This window comes from Alexandromys fortis, unplaced genomic scaffold, assembly GCF_014885135.2.
Source record: "Alexandromys fortis isolate MF-2015 unplaced genomic scaffold, M_Fortis_MF-2015_v1.1 scaffold_44, whole genome shotgun sequence".
Classification (NCBI taxonomy): Eukaryota; Metazoa; Chordata; class Mammalia; order Rodentia; family Cricetidae; genus Alexandromys; species Alexandromys fortis.
In genome coordinates, this window is record NW_026067921.1 from 6,305,604 (window position 1) to 6,327,831 (window position 22,228).

A 22,228-nucleotide genomic window follows, 5' to 3' on the forward strand; every position below is an offset into this window, starting at 1 on the left:
GGAAGCAAGATTCTTACCCTGGCTTTTTCTAGGCCTGGTGAAGTGGTTATGCTGTGTGATTAACCCCCTGTTGAGAGGCTGACCCCAGTGCAGGTGCTGAGAGGAAATGTGGTACAGCACTGAAGGAAAAACCACGTTTCAGAAAGCGCCCACCATGTTGATTTTGAGAATGCCATCGTTTACTGTGGGTTGTGGACATTATAGCTGCTTTCCTGCATGGTGATGGAGGATTTGTGAGTGTTCAGCCTTGATCGTGCTGGTGGACATTAGCCCTCTCTTCCAAAACAGTGGCCTCAGGGGAACTTCACCTGCCTCAGTGAGCTGCCGTCCTTCACAAACTTCAAACACGTTACTTGTGGTTATGAGGTACGTGAGTCTCGGAATTATCACAGGGAAGGGAATTTCATGCAATGAATCAGAAATGCAAGTCACGGTCTGGAGAGATGACTCAGCAGTTAAGCTTAAAAGGATGTCCTACTGTAGCGGAGGACCTGGGTTTGGTTCCCAGTATCCATAGGGAGGCTCCCAACTGTCTGTAACTTCAGTTTGCAGGGATCCAGTCCCTCTTCTGACAACCATGGACACCTGCACACACACTTGGGCACAAACACATACACATAAATAAACATTTCATTTGTACAGATTATTTCATACCTTAGGTTTCAAAAAGTAAAATTAATCCCTTGAGTTGTCTTGAATAGAAACTATTATTTAATTTTATGTAATAGAGAAAAATGGTGAGTGTTTCTCTTCCCTCTCCATCAATAAACTAATATACGGCCCCCTCAAGCTCATCAGTCATGAACAGCAAAGTGACGCTAGCCTGTTGACTAATTGGGGATAAATTGATGAAACCGATGCAGGGGGAGAGCACTGAGTGAGCTGAGACTTTAATGCCAACGGGAATTTCATGGGAAGTCTAGTGAGGGAGAGAGAGAGAGAGCTTGTCTCTGCTGTGTTCACGGCTGAGCTGCGAATAGACTGTTTATCTGCATCTCCATGTTAGTGTCTAGAGAATTTATGCTCTAAATTTTTTGTTTCCTGGTTACCCGAAATCTTTACAACAACAGAGACTTATTTACGAGCACTTGCTAAGCGCTTTCCTCATGTGATCCTGTCTGATTCAAGCAGCAGTTCCTTGGAGGTAAAATTACTAGCAAAATTTTTCAGCTGAGAGAGGGAACAGAAGGAAGAGTTGAGCTGCGGTGGGACACAGTGGATGGTGACTGAGTGGCCCGCGTGTCACTTACCTCACTTCCATGTGGTCCTGGTGACAGCTCAAGGTCTGCCTTGATTTGATGCAGGAGGAAACTGACCACAGATGCTTTTGTGTTCATCCTCCTTGCGACGTGATGCGATGCATCCAGGGCAGGTACTCAGGTTTCTGGGCTCTGAGACTGAAAAGTCTGCTGTACTTGGCTTCCATAGAAACCATGGAACCTGAGCTCTCCTGTAGAATTTGACCTATGGAAGAACTCGGCCATTGGGTTTGCTTGCTATTAACTTTAAACTTTGCAGGTGTGTGTGTGAGCGTGCACATGTATATGTATGCTTGCATGTGTGTATGTGTGTGTGCATGTGTGTGCATGTGTGTATATGGAAGTTCATGTGTATTTTGGAAGTGTGTGAATGTGTGTGTGAGCGTGCACATGTGTATGTATGCTTGCATGTGTGTATGTGTGTGCATGTGTGTATATGGAAGTTCATGTGTATTTATGGAAGTGTGTGTATATGTGTGTGTATGTGTGCACATGTGTGTCTGTATTCTTGTGCACATGTGCACATGCCTGAGGGCACACTTGTGTGGGAGCCAGAGAACTCCCTTCATATTGCTGAGTAGGCACCGTCCACCTTATTTTGAAATGAGCTCTCTGATTATCTTGGAAGTGGCCAAGTAGGCGAGGCTGCTCAGCTAGTGAGCACCGGGGACCTGCCTGTCTCTGCCTTCCCAGTTCTGGGGTTACAAGTGTGTGCTCCTTCTTATGTGGTTTCTGGGGATCAAGCTCAGGTTTCCAGGACTGCACAGCAAGCACTTTGCTGGCAGAAGTGTCTCCCCAATCCAGGAGTCGCCAAAATTGTAATGTCAGCAAACTCTAGGTTTTTAGCTTTTTTTGACAACTAGAAATTGGCTATTCCCAGGACACTCCTTATTGCCAGGGGTCATCAGAATTGGCCATACTTACCCGAGTTTCACATAGTGTTCTGGTTTACTTGCCAGATATTTGTGTTCTGATGATCTCTGGGCTCACTGAAAATTTTCTCCTTTCTCATTTGAGGTTTTCGGTGTAGCATGGTGAGCGGGCTGTCCCTTTCACTTCTTGCTCTTGGTGCCTGTAGGAGCAAAAGTCGTCAAGATGTCGCTTCTGTCTCATGGGGCTTTGACAGAGAGAGCCGTTCCCCAGCACAAGTGACATTTCAGATTCACGAAGGCAAGCCAAGTCATAATTGGCCCTGTCACCATTTGAGGTTGACACTGGCACCTCGTGTGTTTGCCCTGGTTGAGTAATCTGTTTGTGTCTGAGGAGGCCACACACAGGCAGATGTGAGCTGTGTTTACATTCATTTTCTGCCTGGAAACTTGGTTCCTCTGGGTCAGAGCTTTGGAATGGCTGACGGATTGGAAATTCACTGGTACAAACTTGGTCATAAAGGCTTCCCTGGAGCTCATTTGGTAGTCAACCTGCATGACTTTCTCTGGGTTTCAGCAAAGGGGACGTCTGACTGACAGCCGGGCAAAGACAGCAATGGCGTGAGTGCCATGTCTGAGTGCTCTCAGGACACCGAGTCGTCCCCTTTTATGGATGAGAGGATTGAAACTTGGAACTGTTTAAAAGATAGGGTAGACTCTGTCAACAGCATTGGGTGGTGTTGCATGGCTGAAATCTCAGCCACTTAGGAGGTAACTGTGGGAAAATCAGTCTGGATAATTTAGAGAGACCTTGTCCCAGAAAAGACGGAGGTAAGAGGAAAATGAGAGAGAGGACATTGCTGGTCCCTCAGTCTTAGAATGTGCTGTATGCTGTGTGTGTATGTGTGTGTGTGTGTGTGTGTGTGTATGAGACTTGGTTATGCAGTTCTTGAGGGTGAACTTTGTGGATGAAAACATTGTGTTACAATGTCAAAAGGGTTGTAGGGTGGCTGGGAAAACAGCTCAGCAGTTCAGAGTACTTGTTGCACAAGAATGAGGAGCCGAGTTTTGAACCCATGACCCATACAGTGAGTTCTATGTGTTTCCACACCTATCTGTAGCCAGGCACTGGAGGGAGTGGAAGTGTGATGATCTCTGAGGGTTACTAGTTGCCGGCCCAGCTCAAAAACAGATGAACTCCAGCCAGGGAGGGACCTCTCAAGGGAATAATGAAGAGAATGGGACAAGAGGGCACTTGATGCCATCAGGGACATCTCTGTGTGTATAGGTGCACACATTTGCGCATGCTCATATACCACATTCACACACATGCATTCACATGCACAAACATTGGGCGCACCTGGTACACAAACATGTTCCGATTTTAGGATTCCTTAAGGCACTATCATCATTATAAACACTCAAGTCATCAGCCCTCTGCTATCCATTCATGAGGAACAGCACCTAGAGACTACTGAGAACAAAAATTTGGTGGGGGAGAAAGAGAACTAATTCAAAACATGAAAGGAAGATGCTAAGCTGCCATAAGAGCAAAACTAATAATTCTCTTTAATATTGAGCTACTTAGACATTAATAAACATACCAAGAGACAATCTTTTAATTTTATAGTGTGAGCAAGTCAAACACCTAAAGATAAACTCACTACAAACTTGAGCACAGTTTGGGAGAGCGTGTAGGGTTTGTTATGTGCTGCAAAGGAAGCTCGGACAGCCTTTCTTTTGTATTATCAATGCAAAACTTAGTTCTCACGTCCAAGGGAGTAAGAGGCAGTTTATTAGTGAGCCAAACCAGAGTGACCATGGCTCAGGAACACGGATTCAGCTCACCTCTAATAACCTGTTGTAATGTGGAAACAGTTTTATCATCATATAGCGACAGAACGATGGAAAATCCTAAGTGGAAGAATGAAAATACCTTGGCAAAAGTGCCAGATGCACAGCTTACAGAAAGACGGAGAAAGCTCTGCTGCAGCCCTCAGATGCTATCTGATGACACCCTTGGCTTTGGGAGCTGTGGAAGCCAGTGGTCTGTTGTTAAATTTCAAAGCTTTTTCTTGGTAACCACAAAGGTATTAACTCTAAAATCAGAGGTGGGCAGTGAGTGGGCGCTGAGGTAGTGAAGGAAACCTCCAGAGATTTTCTCTCTAGATCTGAAATTTTCCAACTATCCAGGACCAACAAATTCCAATTAGTCCTTGTATGTTCTTAACCTAGGTATTCTAGTTTCTTTATTTTGTGATAAAATAGTGACCAGAAGAAACTCGGGGGGGGGGGGGAAGCCTATTTATTTCATCTTTCCCTTCTAATTCTGTCATTGAGGGAAGTCAGGGCAACAACTCAAGAACTTGAAGCAGATACCATCGGGGAGGATGCTATTTATTGGAACGAGTGCAGGCTCATGCTTAGCTAGCTTTCCTATACAGCCCAGGATGACTTGCCAAGGGAATGGTTCTGCCCACAGTGGACCGGGTATCCTACATCAATTAACATCCAAGACAATTCCCACAAATATATTCATAGGCTGTTGTGAACTGGGCAATCCCTCAGTTTGGGATGCCCTTCTCAGGTGATGCTAGGCTGTGTCATGTTGACAAAGCTATAGGATAGGAAGTGTGTCTTTTCTGTTCCATGGGGCAAAGGTATAAGCAACATGAAATAGCATTTTCATGCTTTGATGATATTCATGTATGTGCAGAACTCTGCAGGCATTTCTAATCTTTTGATACTAGGATAAGACAATCATTTTCAAAGTTCACATTCAGGTACACAGCAGTCGAGTTGCACACACACACACACAAACGAGAGAAAGAGAAAGAGAGAGAGAGAGAGAGAGAGAGAGAGAGAGAGAGAGAGAGAGAATCTCACAATGTTTTAAGTAAGTTTGAAATTTTGTGCTGGGCTGTATTCATAACTGCCCCAGGACACATGTAGCCTGTGAGGTGTATGTTGAATATTACTGACTCAGAATGAGTGAGTGTATTGGGATGTATTGCCTCTTCTTTGTCCATGATTGTCTTAGGGTGGACAAGACTTTGACTGTCAGCACAAGCAAATGTTCAATAGGTGGTATAGGTAGTGGTCTTTCTCACTTGTTGCTTGGGAAAACTAGAAGTTTCTTCCATAAAGAATTGTACAAAACTTGTCTGGATTGAACAGAGCCAATAGTATTTTACCATGAGACCATCAGACAGGCTCAGACTTGCTGCCAAAACCTACCTTCTTTTTATTTATTTTCAACTTTATTGTGCACGCTCACTGTGCAGATGTGGTAGCTAAGGGAGGACTTTAGGTGTCCCGCACTGTTGCTCTCTGCTTCATTTCCTCTAGACAAGGTCTCTCACTGATTTTCAGCTGGGTTGGCTGGCCTGCAAACCCCAGCAACTGTCTCTAGCTCTGTAGTTAGAGGTGCATGCTCAGTTTTTACGTACAGGGTAGTGATCTGAACTCAGGCCATTGTGATTATTCCTCGAGTGCTCTTACGGGCTTAGCCGTCTCTCCCGCCCACTGTTACATCCATTGTCAGTCTGTCTTCTATAGATGACTGTCTTCTCCATGGGCTTATGGGATGTTTGGAGGAACCATTTCTACCCACAGGAGATGAAAGTTGGAAACTGAGCCTGGGCAGCTGTGACAGGCACCTTTGTGTATGGTGCTCAGGAGTTTCTTCTGCCAGCCTGGTTTTTTCCCATGCTCTTCTTAATTCCAGCTTTGTTCCCAGTCAGTGTGGCAGCTGTTTGCAGTTCATCTGCGGATGACTTGACCATTGCTCTGTCTGCTTGTCATTGTAACTTCTTCAAATTTCCACCTGACGGGGGAAAATCCCACCCTGGGCTCTGCAAGCGCTAGACTCTATTCAAATTTAGAATTAATTTTAATTTGTTTCTATGGAATCTGGAATTTCCTCTATGTCCAGAATCACAAAATCACATCATGCTTTCTTCTCCTTCCTTTCTTCTTTCCTTTTTCTTACCCCCCGTGTCTGTCTGTCTATCTATCTATCTATCTATCTATCTATCTATCTATCTATCTATCTATCATCCATCTATCTATTTGCCTACCTATTTATCTCTTGTTTTGAAAGAGGATCTCACATAGCCCATACTGGCCTCGAACTCACTATATATCAGAGGATGAACTTGAACTCATGACTCATGATCCTCCTGCCTTCACTTCCTTGTGAATTTGCATTGTGTAATATATACAGTGTGTAATGTGAAGTATAATTGTATAATATGTGCCACACTTCTCAGTTTATAGAAAGCTGTAGGTTGGTGTGCTTTCCCCAAACAAAGCCTTGGAATATTCTTACAAAATTCTTCTGCATTCTAGGCAAGCCTGGTCTCCAATTATGGGCCAGTGTTGAGTGAGTGACATCCCAGATGGCCTTTTGCTTGAGGCACTAGACTAGACCAGAAATGGCTGGAACACACTGTTCTAGTGAGCTTGGTTAGTGGCCAAACCCAGGGTACAGAGAAGTCTGCTTAGTCCCTGCCTTATGTAGATTATCAGCTGTCATAAGGTCTCGACTCTAAGGGTCATTCTTACCTTTGTTTAGAATCTTCGATTCCAGGGAAACTAGTCAATAAAAGTTCATGTTCTAGGACGTCTGTGGTAATCTCACTTTGTTTTTTACTTAGGAAAAGGAGCCAGAAAATGGGAGGCCATAAGCCATCGGCAGAGATGGGAAGGCCATAAGCCATCGGCAGAGATGGGAAGGCTATAAGCCATTGGCAAAGACCAGTGTGTTTCCATCCTGCTGTTTGGCATTAAGCCTTGCTTGCTGTGGCTAATTGTTCCATAAGCTTTTCTCTTCGAGAGCAGAAGCTCAGTCCAGATAGGGCTCTTGTTTCACCTGCTTTAGGTGGGACTTGATAATACCCATTCCTGTGACAAATGTGCCTTCGGATTCTCAGTAAACCTGATGGGTCCTGCCTTGCTGCCTAAGCCTAGGGTTCTCAGAAAAGAGCTCCAGGTCTCCCAGGGGTGGGGCTCCATTGAAAAAGAGCCTAGCTCAAAAACCTCAGGTGTTTGCATGAATGAATCCTGGCTTTGATCCATTCCCACCCCATGAACTAGGATCAGTGGTCCATGCCTTAATCTCAGCACTCAGGATGTGGAGATAGGGTGATTAGGAGTTCAAGGTTACCTTCCACTACACAGCCTGAAGCCAGGTTAGGCTATGAAATCCTATGAGAGAAAAAAGGAAGGAGAAATAAAGGGGTTGTCTCAGTTACCCTTTGGAGGGACATCCCTCAGAAGCAGACTAAAGAAAAATGAATGCTAACACAGTATCTTGTATGTGACCTGTAGGCCTTAGGGTATGCTGCAGTTTCTCATACCCTAGCTGGGTACTGCCTCAATGTCAGCTTTGGTTGTGAGCTTTTAGAATATTTTGTGCTCCACAGCACTGAAAAGTAGCATCACAGTGTCCTCTTAGAGCTGTGTCATTCATGACAAGCCTGTGAGGCCAACAGCCCATGGCCTCTTGTCTGTAGACCATGATTGAATAAATATTCAGTCTTCTGAGTGGCATACTAGATATTGTGCAAAGAGATGGCACACTCCTGGCCTTGGGACAGCTCATGAGCTTACAGGAGAGAGAGAACCAGTACATTAAAAAATGCAAAAAAACACACTAAAACCCAAAAATTTGATGGACTTAGATAACATTTATAAATCTAATTAAAATGGTTCAGAAATACGGATCTACGGAAGCATTTTGAAATGATGGGAGGGATGGCGGTTAAACAAATACAGCTTTCGGTTTCCTTCCTCTCAGATGCCTCTGAGACAAGGATTTGAGAGCAAGTTCTGTATTTAAGCAGTTTAAAATGGCCAGAAGAAGCAAAGGGAAAAGAAGGTAGTCAGACTGAGGAGATGACTCAATCAGTAAGCACAAAGACCCTTCACCCCCCCAGAACACATGGGAGAAAATCCTATAGGTGTGACAATGTGCAGCTGTCATCCCAGCCTGAGGAGACAGTTAGGAAGGTCCAGATGGTTTAGCCAAGTCAGTCATTCAGTGAGAGACCTAGCCTCAAAGCACAGGATGAAGAGGATTATAAAAGACACGTGACTTTTGCTTCAGGTCTCCACACCTGTACCTGCTACATGCACACATGCAAAATATGTACACACACAGAGGGAAGGAGCGAGGGAAGGAGAGAGTAAGGGAAGGAGAAAAAGAAGGGAGAGAGAGAGAGAGAGAGAGAGAGAGAGAGAGAGAGAGAAGGTTAGATAGGGTTAGACAGGGTTAGACAGCCAAACATATACTATGAGTAGTTAAACTTCTGTAGAAGGAGGGCCATTTGGTTGTTCCCACCACTTAGCTCTGAAATAATTTCACTTTTAAAACACTGCTTGGCCCATTAGCTCTAGCTTCTTTTTGGCTAACTCTTAAATCTTAATTTAATCCATTTCTATTAATCTGTGTATTGCCACATGGCTGTGGTTTACCAGGTAAAGATCAGGGCGTTTGTTTCCAGTGGGGCTACATGGCTTCTCTCTGACTCTGCCTATTTCTCCCAGCATTCAGTTTAGTTTTTCCCACCCAGTTCTGTTCCCTTATATCTCTGCTATAAGCCCAAAGTGGTTTCTTTATTAACCAGTGATATGCACAGCATATAGAGGGGAATCTCACATCAAACTTCAAGTCTATGTGACAACTCTGGGAAACACTTTAAAATATTTGTTTTAAAATTACACGTTAGGCTTCCTCTCAGACCCTTATCAAAGACTTGGATATCCCTGGACTGCCATGCCCAGAGAAGATAGTTTCTGGAAAAAACCCTCTTGCAAAGAGGTAGTTGGAGGTGTGCCTTGGCAGGACTAGAGGGAGCTGGGTAAAGGGGCAACCACCGCTGCTGCATCTTTATCTGTTGATGAGAATGCTGGTTTGGAAAGTACAGGAGCAGGTTTGAGTGTTGAGGAAGCAGCCGTCTGTAGAGACCCACATCCATAAGGAATGACAGAACCTGTTGCTTTCTCTGTATGATTCTTCAGAGGGAAACTTGTGAAGCAGTAGAGGGCAGATCAGGCTGTCAGCAAAGCAAACTAAAGACAGGGACAGAGTAGGCTCTGAAGATCCATGCTGTGGTGGCGTCCTAAAGTTTGGATGTCCAGCTGGCCACTAGACATGACTTTGGTTGAGTGACTTTCCTGGGGACATATTAAATGCCTAGTCACCATTAACAGAACAAATAAATCCTTCTATCCAGATCAACTTGTACCAATGAATATAGTGAGGCCATTTACAAGAGCACGGATAAAGAGCTCTATCTAAGATCATGGACAACCTGAAGGCATTTACACTACTGAAAAGTCTACTCCAGCATGGTAGGCTGCCTCTCTGGAGCTCAGTGCTCAGCTGCAGAGCCCCCTGCTGCCCAGAAACCCTCTACTACTTTCACAGCCTGGGAAAGAAGTTTTGTGAATCTTGTAACTTTGCGGGCTTCCTGAACCTTGGAAGTTTCTTTGACTTTCAGAGTTTTATGAATTTTTTCTCGAGGAAAAGTTCAGTTTGGACAAAATGGATTCATAACACAGATGTACATAGTATTTCACAGTGGAGGAACAAAGAGTCTGTGGCAGGAGTCATGATGCACGAATAATAAAAACTCAGAGAGAGAAATTGGGGTTCAACCTGAAGGCCAGAAAAGCAAAGCAGCCAGCCGCTGGCTCTTATATCTACCTCAGTCTGAAATGGCGAGCCTGCTTCCTGGAATCTCAGCATGAGACTGTGACTAAGAGCTGTCTCCTCCTGTTTTATAATCCTCCCTAGGGCTGGGATTAAAGGCATACATCACTGGGATTAAAGGCATGCAATGCCCAGTTTCTATGGCAAATTAGTTTGGCTACTGGGATCAAAGGTGTGTGTTATTGCAGCCTGGTCTGTAAGGCTGGACAGTGTGGCTGTTTTGCTCTCTGAACTTCAGACAAATTTTATTTATTAAAATAAAAATGCCACTAGAGAGTCACTTCAGGAAAATGAGGCCTCCATGTGGTCAGAGAAGGCAGGGGTCAATGGGACGCAACCTTCCTCTAATCCATTGCAGGTGGGACCTATGCATTAGAAGTATTGTTTTGGGTCTCCTACTGTCTGTAGAAGAGGAGGGGTTGGAGAGTTGGGTGGGAGTGGTTAGCATATTTAATGGGTATGAGTTATGGTCTCTGCTCACATTGTATCAGATTTATCGTCTCCAGAGCGCTGGCACCTGAGGAAACTTAAGACGGCCAAGGCTCTTATCACTGGATATCATGTCACTGTTGGTGTATCTCTACAAAAGGCCTGCGTCCTAGGCTTCAGCAAATGCCCCCTGCACGAACTTATGTGTGCCAGCCTTTGTCAGAAGCTGTGATTCATGTGTTTCACCTGTCTGGTAGTGGTCCTGGCAGATATGCCCAAGAATTTCCTTGAGAAGGCAGATCAAACATTAGTTACCCATTATTATACCAAAGCACTGGATCTAAGATGGATGTGATATTGTACATCTGTAATCCCTGCATTCAAGAGGCTGAGGAGGGAGGACCCAGGGTCAGCCTGGATGGCGGTCTCAAAAAACAACAAACAAACAGAACAAGCTTATGCATGCTATTATTTTCCTCAGTCCTGCATTTCAGGTTCCGAGTAGAGATGCAGAGGTGTCAGGATACGCTAGCGATGGAAGAGAATTTTGGGGGAAAACACGTAAAGCAAACATGTGACGCTTGCTTGTGTTTCCATCTACTTAGTGACATAGCTGTTTATGGAGGAAGGAGGGAGAGATGAGTCAGGCCAGTCCAACCAGGAGGAAGCAGCTGAACCAGTCATGTGGATGAGGGGAGTGAGCATAGAATTGGAACTGTTAAGCCTTTCAAAGTGATGCTGAGGTGCAGGAGGCAGATGAGCCACAAAAGCAACACCAGTAAGGACCTGGAGAGAGCAGGCAGAAAAGGAATTCAAATGTGAAGGATGAGAAGATGAACTTTAAGGAGGGCTCTAGAGCATTAAAAATAAAACAAATGGCTGCGCGGTGGTGGCGCACACCTTTAATTCCAGCACTCGGGAGGCAGAGGCAGGAGGATCTCTGTGAGTTAGAGGCCAGCCTGGTCTACAAGAGCTAGTTCCACGATAGGCTCCAAAGCTACAGAAAAACACTGTAAAAAAAAAACAACAACAACAACAAAAAAAAAAAAAACCAAAATAAAACAAAAAATTAAAACCAAACAACAAAGCAATGACCCATGTTTTCAAGACTGCTTTTAGTCAACCGAGGACCGACAAACCTTTGAGCAGGAAGGACGGGAGCCCTGCTGGCATCTTCAAGGCATCCCTCCTGCCCAGCCTCACTAAATCTTTATAGAGTAAAAGAATACTAATGGCCAAGCTTGCCTACCACCTGCAGATGTGACAGGCTCACACCTGATAAGCTTTAAAATAACCAGGACGTAAGGCTTGGAGAGGAGCCTGTGTGAGGTCTCTGTTAAGACACAAACAAACATGCGGCAGACAGAATGTACGACCCAGATGATGGGCCAGCTTCGACACCCCTGACTGTTCACCCAATAAGGAAGGGAGGAAGGTACCATCATTCATGGCCATCCTAGCCTTGCCTCTATTGGTGAGCTCCAGGCCAGGAGGTGAAGAGAGCTCCTGAGTATGACAGGTGGGATTGTCCTCTGGCCTTCATGGGCATGTGGACCCATGTGCATGCCCCCACGCATGTGTGCCTGTGCACGTGAATACATGCACATGTGTACAGATAAGCATTTTAAAAAGTGCACTAAAACCATGATGGCCATTGGGACTGGGAATAAGGAACATGTGGATCACATGTTCACTCCATAGCATCCATTCAGAGTCCAACACAGGGTGAATGGTTCCTGACCCCAATTATTTATATATTTTCCCCTCTTTCTCCTGCTTGCTCGTGAAACATAGAGCAAGGAGTTCATGCATGTCATATCTACATGTGATACAGCTTTACTTTACATTATAGCAGTGCTCAATCTCATGTGCTGGGTTACATGACACCCACAGTGACCTAGGTGCTTCTTTAACAAGAAAGAGCTGGGTATGCAGGGAGGTCCAGAGACGTGCTGAGGTGGCAAACCACGTGCTTGATCATGGACTCCACCCTCTCTTTTACCTTCCTGTCTAGGGAGAATCCTTCCAAGAAGAAAACTGTCACCCAGTGACAGAAAAAGCCTGTAATATGTTAGCCAATAGATCAGTGAGATTACTTTAACTCAAATAAAATTTCAAAACCTATTTCTCAGTCGGGGCTGCTGCAGTCCAGGGCGCCACGGCTACAAATGACTAGTGACCACTCCACCAGACAGCAGAGGGTATTTCTGTCATCACAGGGAGCTTCGCAGTCTATCGGTTTGGTGTGCTGTTGGCAGCTGCTTTTGTGTGGACGAGGTTCTGTGGATGCTTTGATCTCTGTGCTTCTGGGTAGCATTTCAGTTATGGACTCCAGCCTGGGTGCTTCGTCGTGTGCCAGCTACCCTGTGTTCTGAGCTCTATAAAGGGCAAGGTGGTAGTACTGGGCTTTCCATGACTTGAGGCAATGGAAAGAGGATCATGAGTAGAGCCATGTGTCTCTTGTGTCTCTCACACTTGTTTGGTGCTCTTCTGTCTCAGGTGGGAAGCCCAGCTGGGACAGAAGCTTCTACCATGTTCTATATGATCCCTAGAACCAACAGGCTCATTAGATTCAATCAAGGAATGGACTGCGGGCTAGGAGGAATATGCTTAGGACTTTGGAAGCTCAGTGACACAGTGAATAGTGAGGTAACTTCTTCATGAAGTCTGTCAAAGAGAAGCCCATGAGGTCGATATCCCCAATCCCATCTGCCCAGTTTTTCCCTGACGGTTATCCCAGGGCAAGGAGCCCTCGAAGAACCTCTTATTAATTTCCAACTGCATTTTGCTCTGTTGTGTAGTGTTTCAGTGACAGAATCCACTCAGGAGAGTTGGGGCAAGGCTGGCCAAGGTCATCAAGGAGCTGAGTTCTGAGTTCAGGTGCCCACATGGCAGTGGAATGATCCCTTCTGTCCCTTCAGACCTTTGAGACGTCTGGGAGGTCCTAGAAATCACCTCAAGTCTCCAGTCCAGGACACAACTGCCTAGGGGAATCCCAGGGACAGGCGGCAGGTAGTGTATCCTCTCTGAGTTTTCTTCTCTTGTCCTCCCATCCCTCCTCTGTGTGTGTGTCTGTTATTTACGATTCCACACAGAACACGATTCCATCAGTCACTGATGCCCAAGGATTTATTCTATGTTCTTATCAACAGAGATTGCATGGCCTGCAAGGTGATGGACTCCAATGTGATCACTGCAGAATTCGCCAAATTCCAAACCACTGGCAGTTGGAACGCACAAGCCCCCTATTGACGAGGAGGCGAGGGAAGCAAGCTGGGAGGAGGTGAGGACCCATCAGCTTTGCCCGCTGTCCCTTATCTCCTCAATGATTATATTGTTTGCACCCATTCTTAATGGCCTTTTCCCTGTGTGTCCTCCTGTAGGCCCGTTACTTGGCTAGAGAGAGATGGACCACCTTCTCAGGTCTTCTGGAAGTTGCTGAAACATGGTGAGGAAGGAATGTCATCACTCATAGGATGGAATCAAGAAACTTAGAATGGAACTAAGCCTGAAGTACTTCAAGCCCTGGGACCCCCCTTTAGGGTCGTACTGTTCTCTCTCTCTTTCTCTCTCTCTCTCTCTCTCTCTCTCTCTCTCTCTCTCTCTCCTGTATTTCTCTTTTCTTAGTGCAGGGAATTGTACACAGGAACTGATTTAACAGGTATAATTTTGGTCCCAAATTAGCCATGTTACTAGAAACTTAGGACAGTTCTGCCAGAGTCACTGCATGTCACCTGCGGAATCCAGGGAATGCTCATGGAACTCTTAAGTCCTGTTAATAAAAAATAATATAAGAACTGACTCAAAAGAAGTTCAAGGACATTTATTATTAGCATTAAACACACACACACACACAGAAGGCAAAATGTAAATCTCAGCATCTTCCCAGAGGTGGAAGATGGAGGCGAGAATGCAGACATGCAGCTTAAGTTAAGGCAACAAGAAGGTCAACCATATGGCGACTGCACGGAGGCGGTGGGGGAGGCTTTAAAGAAAGCGTGAAGGCTGAGTGTTCAGGAAAATGGCTCAGGAAGGAGATGGAGGAAAAAAAGAGTTCTGAGTGGCTGAGAATGGCAGGCACTCTTTCAAAGTTGCTTGGCCACACCTTTGTGAGGGACTTCACTAGAGTGTGGGATCCTGGAGAAGAAAAGTACATTATCTCATTAAAAAGATAATTATTCTTCTCATCTCTGTAGAGTTAAGGTGGTCCCACCTTCCAGAGGAATGGTCCTGTAGCTTGGTGATTCAGCTGGGATGCTGGGTACCCACAAGCCCACTTTCTTCATCTGAAGGACACAGTTTTTTCCTCAATTGGCCTCTACTGCCATTGTAACAAACAGATTCTGTTCCCAGAGGTCTCCTGAACTGAGGCCTCAGGCTAGGTGGTCAATGGGGCCATGTTATTGGACTAGTAGAGTTCTTATCTTTTCGTTAAAAATTCATGTCTTTTCTGTTTTCTCAAGTTTGGATTCAGGTGATGGCACACAGGAGTCCCATTGCTTAGCTACCAAAGACTTCTTTAACTGTGGTGCCAGCTACAGTTGAAACACAGTCAAGCACGTATTACACCCGGGGCTCCCGTGAGTCGTTTCAGATGAATGTTGAACTACAAAGAACCATACACCTCACAGTTTGAGATTTAGGTTTTCTCTGATCCTATAGTTAGAACAGTAGACAATGTTTTAAATATCAAAACATTGATATAGGTGGCTTTCAGTTGCTTCAAATCTTTGGGACAATTTTAGGTGGTTTGGCACTGCTGTTTTCTAAGGTCAGGTAGGAGTAGGGGACCAACGACATTACCAACTGCGTTGTTCAGGCCTCTGTAGGTCTGCCGACTCGAGAAGAGCCGAAGAAAGACAGCATGCTTCTGTAGGGGGGTTTGCAGGTGGGATGTTTCTGTGTCTGCCCTGTAGCTATGTCTACCTTACAATAAAACACCTTGCTTGACTCAGCAATAAAGTGTCTGTTGAATTCCTTCCCAAGCGTGTCTTTAGTGATTTATCAGAACATCCAGGAGACCTCCAAGAGGTTTTGTCTGCCAGAGATCTCAGCTGCATCAAGCCAGACCACTCTTTCAGAAGTGGCATTAATTAAGACTCCGTAGATGGCTCAGTTGGTAAGCTTGCCATCCAAACATGAGGACCTGGATTTGATTCTCAGAACTCACATCAAAACAACAACAAACCAAAACCCAAAAGTGGACATGGTGGATTGTGCTTATGACCCCAGCATTGTGGAGACAGCCAAGCAGCAGATGCCCAGGGCTCACCGGCCCAGCCAGCCTAGTCTACTTAGTGAGCTCCAGCGAACACTTTGGGATAGGGGCACACCCAATAAATAGGGGTTATTTCGTTGTTTTTGAAGAACAGGGCAACTCAGCACAATCGGATGGCCTCAGAGTAGCATCACAGGCCTGTCTGCTTAATGATACTGAAATGCAAAGCAAAGATTCATGGGACATAAGTTAGGAGATGAGATGCTGCTGCTCCTACCTTGATCACAGAGCCAGATACCTTAGTTTCTCTGTATGTGAAATTGGTCCAATGTATTTTTTTCTCTCACAGAGATTACACGATCTTCTTCATAGAAAAGGACTTACAAGGTGTGATAAAGGAAAAAGTTGCCACACGAGCAGAATGACCTGAGTTTGTTTGGGTCCCCCAAACTCATTGAAGGTGGATATGATAGTGTGTATGTATAAGCCCAGCATTCCTAGTCACAGGAGAGTCCCTGGAAAAGTATGGGTCAGCTAGCCTGATGTATGCAGGGGTGAACAAGAGACCCTGTCTCACACAAGGTGGAAGATGTGTACTGACATCTCTCTCCATGTGTGTACTGTGGTATGTATGCAATCATATTTGCAGGTGCTTGTACACACACATGCACATACTATATAAAAGAAAATGGCTATTGTCCTTAGAAATTTGGGTACTACTCTTCCCATTTGCAACCTCAGGTTCATGCCATGATTATGGTAGGTGAATGCCTCCTTCTAAACACTGACCAGGAAGTCTCTTTCTCCTTGGGATGCCACCCACAGATGGCCACTTTGGAGGACATTTGTCACATTTGTAAGAAGCAGGTTTGAGCATGCTCAACACTCTACATTACCATGCCTGAGATTTTGAAAGAACCAAAATGTGAAGGCAGGAAGTACGATTACCCAGTCCGGTGTAGCAAATGCTTTTCCTGATTGACTAGAGTGTTACAGATACAGTCCCAGAATGTGAAGACAGACAAGACAGACAAAATGTTCTCTACTTTCAACATTGAAATCTCAAGGGAAGTTGGAGAGCAGGGCTTTGCCATGGTGCTGGGAATTGAACTCTTAAAGTGTTGACTGTGAGCCCCAGGCTTTAGCAATTGAGCTATCTCTCCAGCTCCCCTTTCTACCTTGAAATTGTCATAATGGTGTTAATAACAGTGGTGATAAACTAATACAGTGGTTCTCAACCTGTGGGTACTGACCCATTTTGCAAACTTCTATCTCCAAAAAAATATTTACATTATGATTCGTAACAGTAGCAAAATTTCCATTATGAAGTAAGTAGCAATGAAATAACTTTGCTCACCACAGCATGAGGAACTGTATTAGAGAGCTGCAGTGTATGAAGGTTGAGAGACGCTGAGCTAATCACTGTGCACATATTATGTTACCCACTAGGAAAAATGTTTTAAGAGCACTGAATCATTTAATTTTTATAACGGCAACATGAAGTAGGTACCCCTGTTTCATGTGGGAGGAACTGAGGCATGAAGTGGACAGGTAACTGGGTCAAGTCCTCTGACTTATGAGAGGTGTAGTTGGGACAGTACAGGCATATACTGCATCAAACCCTGGGCTCTTCCCAGCATGCTCAGTAGCTGTTTTTTCATTTGTTCTTTGACAGTTTCATACATGTATATGATGAATTTTAGTCATCTACCCATTATTACCCCCAACCCACCCCTTATGTTGACCCCTTATGCTTCCCAACAAGCCCCTTTTCTCTAAGTGTGTGTATGTCTCTGTGTGTGTGTGTGTGAGAGAGAGTGTGTGCATGCATGTTTGTCTTTCTGTCTCTCTGTCTATATGCGTATCCATCTTTCTGTGTGTATGTGTATCTGTCTCTGTCTCTCCCTCTGTGTGTGTGTGTGTGTGTGTGTGTGTATCACTGACTTTAATTGGGGTAGGTTGCTCATAGGTGGGTGAGCGGTACTTGAAATAGCACAGTTGGCATTTCAGTGACTATACCACTGAGAAATGACACTCCCTTCTTCAGTGACCTTTAACCATCATCAGTCCCTCAGAGACAGGTAAGGCTTCATGAGCCCAATCCATGAGGGAAAGTTGAAGGGCCTTGGAGCAAGTCTTTCTCTGTCCCCCTAGCCAGATCCCAAATCATGACCCAGAGACTATAGCTCAGGCTTAGTTCCTAACTAGCTCTTTAACTTAAATAACCCATTTATATTAATCTGTTTGTCATGTGGCATTACCTCTCTTCCATCTTGCACCTCCTATTTCCTATCCATGTACAGATACTCCCCTCTCCCCCGCACACACACACACAAGGAGATACATTTGAGACCCAGTTGGCAGAGTAGGACTTCCTGTCTCCGCAGACAGGTGTCTCCACAGTTATGAGACATTTCCTTTTCATGGAAATCCTTAGCTAACACATGGGATCAGTCCAAAGCCACCTGACAGCAAGGCAGACTACAGTGCGCTGACTGGAACAAGTAATTAAATATACGAGTGTAATGGGAAAGGGAGGTCTCCAGCCAGCCGTCCCCACCCCACCCACATGGACTTCAAGGATTCCTTTTGCCTTTGAGCCCCTTTCTTGTTAATTAGCATTGATTGGGCCTGCCCAAAGTGCCTGGCTCTTGTCAAATCCCATTACTGGATACTCTAAGACACCCTCTGCCTGCCAACCTTTGGTGTGTAGGACACTGAGTGTATATGTCGTGGGGGGCACTATTGAATATTCTGTGGAGTAGTTAACACATTGATCAAGGCTGTTATATAAGAGGCTTGCTTTTTCTGCTATGGCAGTTTTGTAGACAGGGTTTCATTTTTCTGCCATTAGCATTATCAACCCAAACCAGTTCTCCAAGGCAAGTTATGATGGTCTAAAAAGCATGTCAAGCTGACCCGCCGGTGCTGCTTTTAAAGATAAACATAGGAAAATGTCAACTTGGTACAGTAAAAAAGATGTGACCGAAGAAATGTATTTCTCTCTATGGCGTTCCCAGTCAAGATGTGCTGTGTAATTGGTTGGTGAGGTAAATGGAGGCCCAGAAACATCCGCGGTCATTTCATGCTCTTAATCCACATCAGTGTTGCCAGAGGGCAGCCGGGGCTCTGTCCTCACAGCACACGAGGATGGAGCACTCCCGTCATTAGCCGCCCACTTCACCTTTACTCAAAACCATTAACGTAGAGAGAGGAAATAGTTGTATTCATTTCCAGCTGTATTTTAGAATAAACGAATGGAAGTAGCTTCCAGCCTGGGTCTGACCTAGGGTGAGAAAGAAATCCATGCTCCGTCCTTGACTGTCTGTTCAAATTTTAGGGGGTCAAGTCTCCTATTTGGAAAAAAAAAAATCAGAGAATTACATTGTTCAATGGTCCATTATTTACTTTTGTATGGGGAAGACATGGCTGTCATTAAGGGTTGGGATCTGTTTTGTTTGGGGAAATTCATCGTTTCCTCTATTATTAGCTAAGATTTTAGTGCTGAGAAACTCTGAAAGTCCCAAAGACTGTAGATGGGTTTTATCCACCTGAGTGTGAGGATTATCATCCTCCTTTTGACCACAGTAACAGAAGGTTCTAGAAAGCATAGGGTTGAGATCCTAAGTCTGTGTTCACATTTTCTAATAGATGTGATGTTGTTGCTGTGCTGTAGCTCTGTCCAGAGCTGCAGAGGCAGCACAGGCGGTAAAGCTTGTGCTGCAAAAACCCACAGGAACCTAGGTTTGTACTCCGAGAACCATGTAAAGAAAGCCAGATGCACTAGTGGTTGTCTGTAATCCCAGAGCTCTTACAAGACAGGGACAGAGATGGGAGACCCTCCAGATGGTTGAGAGGACCAGCTAGCCTGGCCTATGCAGCACTCAACAAGAGATGCTGCCTCAAATAAGGTGAATGGTGAGAGCATCTGAGGTTGTCCTCCAACCTCTGCACACGAAAGTATGAAGACTTCAGTTAAAATACTATAGAATTCTATCATTCATTTAAGAAATTTCTATCTACTGTAAATAAATACCACTGAAATTTCTTTCAAAACATTCTGTGATGAGAGATAAAAAGTGCCCACAAACAACAGAGTGCTGTGGCTTGAAACGTCAGAGTCCTGACATCATCTGAAGGTTGGAACACCCCCGTCCATCTCTCCTTTACCTGCTGTCTCTTACAGGAGGACATCTGTCCTCTTAAGTGTGTAAGCAAGAGCCAGCCAGGCTGTCTCCTCAACAGGAATAATAAGCAGCTGTAATAACTGCACACTGTGACTGACATTAATAAGACATTGTGATCCTGTAGGAAGACTCGGGCTGCAAGATAAATCACTGCATTCATTTATGCTATTGTTAGGGACCTGAACTTCTGACACTTGGAGCAGGTGCATCCCGTTTATTTTGGGGCCAACTGAAAAAATTCTTTTGTTATTTTTGCTCCTCTCTCTGACCCCTAAGGTAGGTGTTCTTCTAATGTCATCATCCTTTGTTCCTCAACTGTTTAGTTTTCTTTTAGGGAACCCGTTCCACACAGGCACAAGCTAAGTCATTATTTCTAGAAGGTATAGATCAGTAATCCAACATCCCTGCTCCCTCATTGAATCTTCCTTTCTGTGCAGCGGTAGGGCATCTCCAACCCAGATGCCTCTTGGCAGTTCAGTTACCTGCCTACTTCCTCTTCCCAACCTGCTTTTCCTGCTTCTGTTCACTTCTTCCTGAGTTCTGGGCTCAGCATCCATCTTACTAACATCTTCCTTTTCATCATTCATGTGTCTTGGCTATGGACATATCTCTCCAACATTTATATCTTCATTTTATCTTCCACTGAGAAAAAGAACATTTTAGACTCAGTGCTGTCCTTCAAATTCAGATTTTCCCCATTTCCAGTCTTCCTGTGCTGCACTTTTCTTAAATATTACATCAAAAAATGCCCCTCCGAGATCATATTGTCAGTCATGTATTCCTCTGACCCAGGATCTTTCCTGGTTCCTGGTACAAAATGAGATATGTTCAAATTCCTCATCCTGTCATTCATATTTTGCAATTCCCAGCCCTGGCATCTTCATTTTTTCTCTGTCTACCACTATCAACATATGGACTGGCTTGCTGTTTTGATATATTATCATTCTATTTTTAAAAATCTCTTATTCTTTTTAATTGTGTGCTTGTGTATGTGCATGTGTGAGAGAGAGAGGGAGAGACTGAGTATGGGTTTGTGTGTGTGAGTGGTGGAACTTTCAGAAGTCAGACTCCATCACATTAACATCCCCCTTTCTGTCATTCACACAAGCAATCACGGATACATCTCTTCAACATTAATATCTTCATTTTATCTTTCACTGAGAAAAATAGGACTCCTTGAAGGGGGTTTGAGTTACAGGTGGTTGTGAGCCTCCTGATGGAAGCTCTAGGAACAGAACTTGGGTCCTCTGGGAGAGCAGCAATCTCTCTTAACTGCTGAGCAATCTTGCAAGCCCCATAATGCCATTAAATATGCTCTTATCCTTCGTATTCTCTCCTATGTCATTTTTTCTTTTCTTTATCTACTAAACTCCAGCAGGTTTTACAGAAGTATAAAAGCATCCATCCTATAGCATTGCTTAGCTCTCCAAATGTTTGCTTTTCTCCCGTCTGTCTTACTTAACTATGCAGCATTCACATCTGTCTTAACTCTGGTGCTTTTGATGGTAAAGATATTATTTGTTGGATGCTAAACTCAGGTTTCATGTCACATAGCTACACATGGGGAGACTGAGACAGATGTCCCTGCAAAAAGGATGTTACTTATTTCTTATCATATATTTAAGGTCCTCTGTTGGAGGCCATGCTAGATCTACAAAGAACCTACACCGTAGAGGAGGAAGAAAGGAAGAAATCAGTCAGTGAGGTTGGAGTTTGTGCTGTAGAAAACAAAATGATGTCAAAGAAAGGTGCTTGTTAAAGACACTGAGTTAGGGAAATTTTCTGTATTTTAAACGAGGCATAAACAAATGAGAAAAGAGCAGCCAGCCAGAAGTCTTAGGTATGTTTTCTAAACCATGGATAACATACAAGTCTGTGACAGGCATGACCCTTATATACTAGGAAGACAGATTGAAGCCTTAAGTCAATTCCATATGAGGTGACATTAAAGATATTAGGTCATACTTAAATGCATAAGCTATAAGGAGAATTTGGATGTTAAATTCAATTCTGAGCGTTGGTTCAGTCTATTTGTAGTACTGTGATATCCAAGCTGGATAATTTATTAAAACAAATGCATCTCTCATGGCTCTGGTGACTGAGAAACCCAAGATTAAAGAATTAATGGGTTTGGTACCTAGTGAGGTCTTGGACTCAGTTTCCAAGAGGAGACTGCCTAATCCTCTGGGAGGAAGGACTGCTGTGTCCCTTCTGTCTTAAGCTATTTCCTAAGAGTGCCAACCCCATCTGAGAAGGTAGAACCCTCTTGGCTTTCATCACTTCTGAAAGCTGCTTTTCTTCAGACCCTAGCATTAGGCGACTAGGTCTCCAGAGGAACCTTGAAGGTGCCACAACAGCAGGACAGGTGACCACTCCTGGTTTAAAGTAATGTAATGTTCAGGGGATGGAGTCACATGACACCAGAGAAGGAACAAGAAGTCATTGGTTAGCTTCAGATGTTAGCTCCAAGGGCTGTTCATGCTAAGGCAGGTGAGTCAGGTGACCTGCAGCTTGATCTCAGGAAAGAGCTTTCCTCATTGGTTTAGGTG

At 44.5% G+C, this 22,228-nt stretch overlaps 1 long non-coding RNA gene across 4 annotated transcripts; it reads left to right on the plus strand.

The window, feature by feature from the left end:
* The first annotated feature begins 1,194 nt into the window (after positions 1 to 1,194).
* LOC126501033 (uncharacterized) lies at positions 1,195 to 14,075 on the plus strand. 4 transcript variants are annotated; one of them, XR_007591502.1, is made up of 4 exons: positions 1,195 to 1,372; positions 13,076 to 13,286; positions 13,427 to 13,557; positions 13,658 to 14,075. It is a non-coding gene; the product is annotated as an uncharacterized lncRNA (long non-coding RNA). The 4 variants fall into 4 exon arrangements; XR_007591505.1 differs by lacking the exon at positions 1,195 to 1,372 and adding an exon at positions 2,588 to 2,631; XR_007591504.1 differs by lacking the exon at positions 1,195 to 1,372 and adding an exon at positions 2,688 to 2,749.
* The last annotated feature ends 8,153 nt before the right edge of the window (positions 14,076 to 22,228 follow it).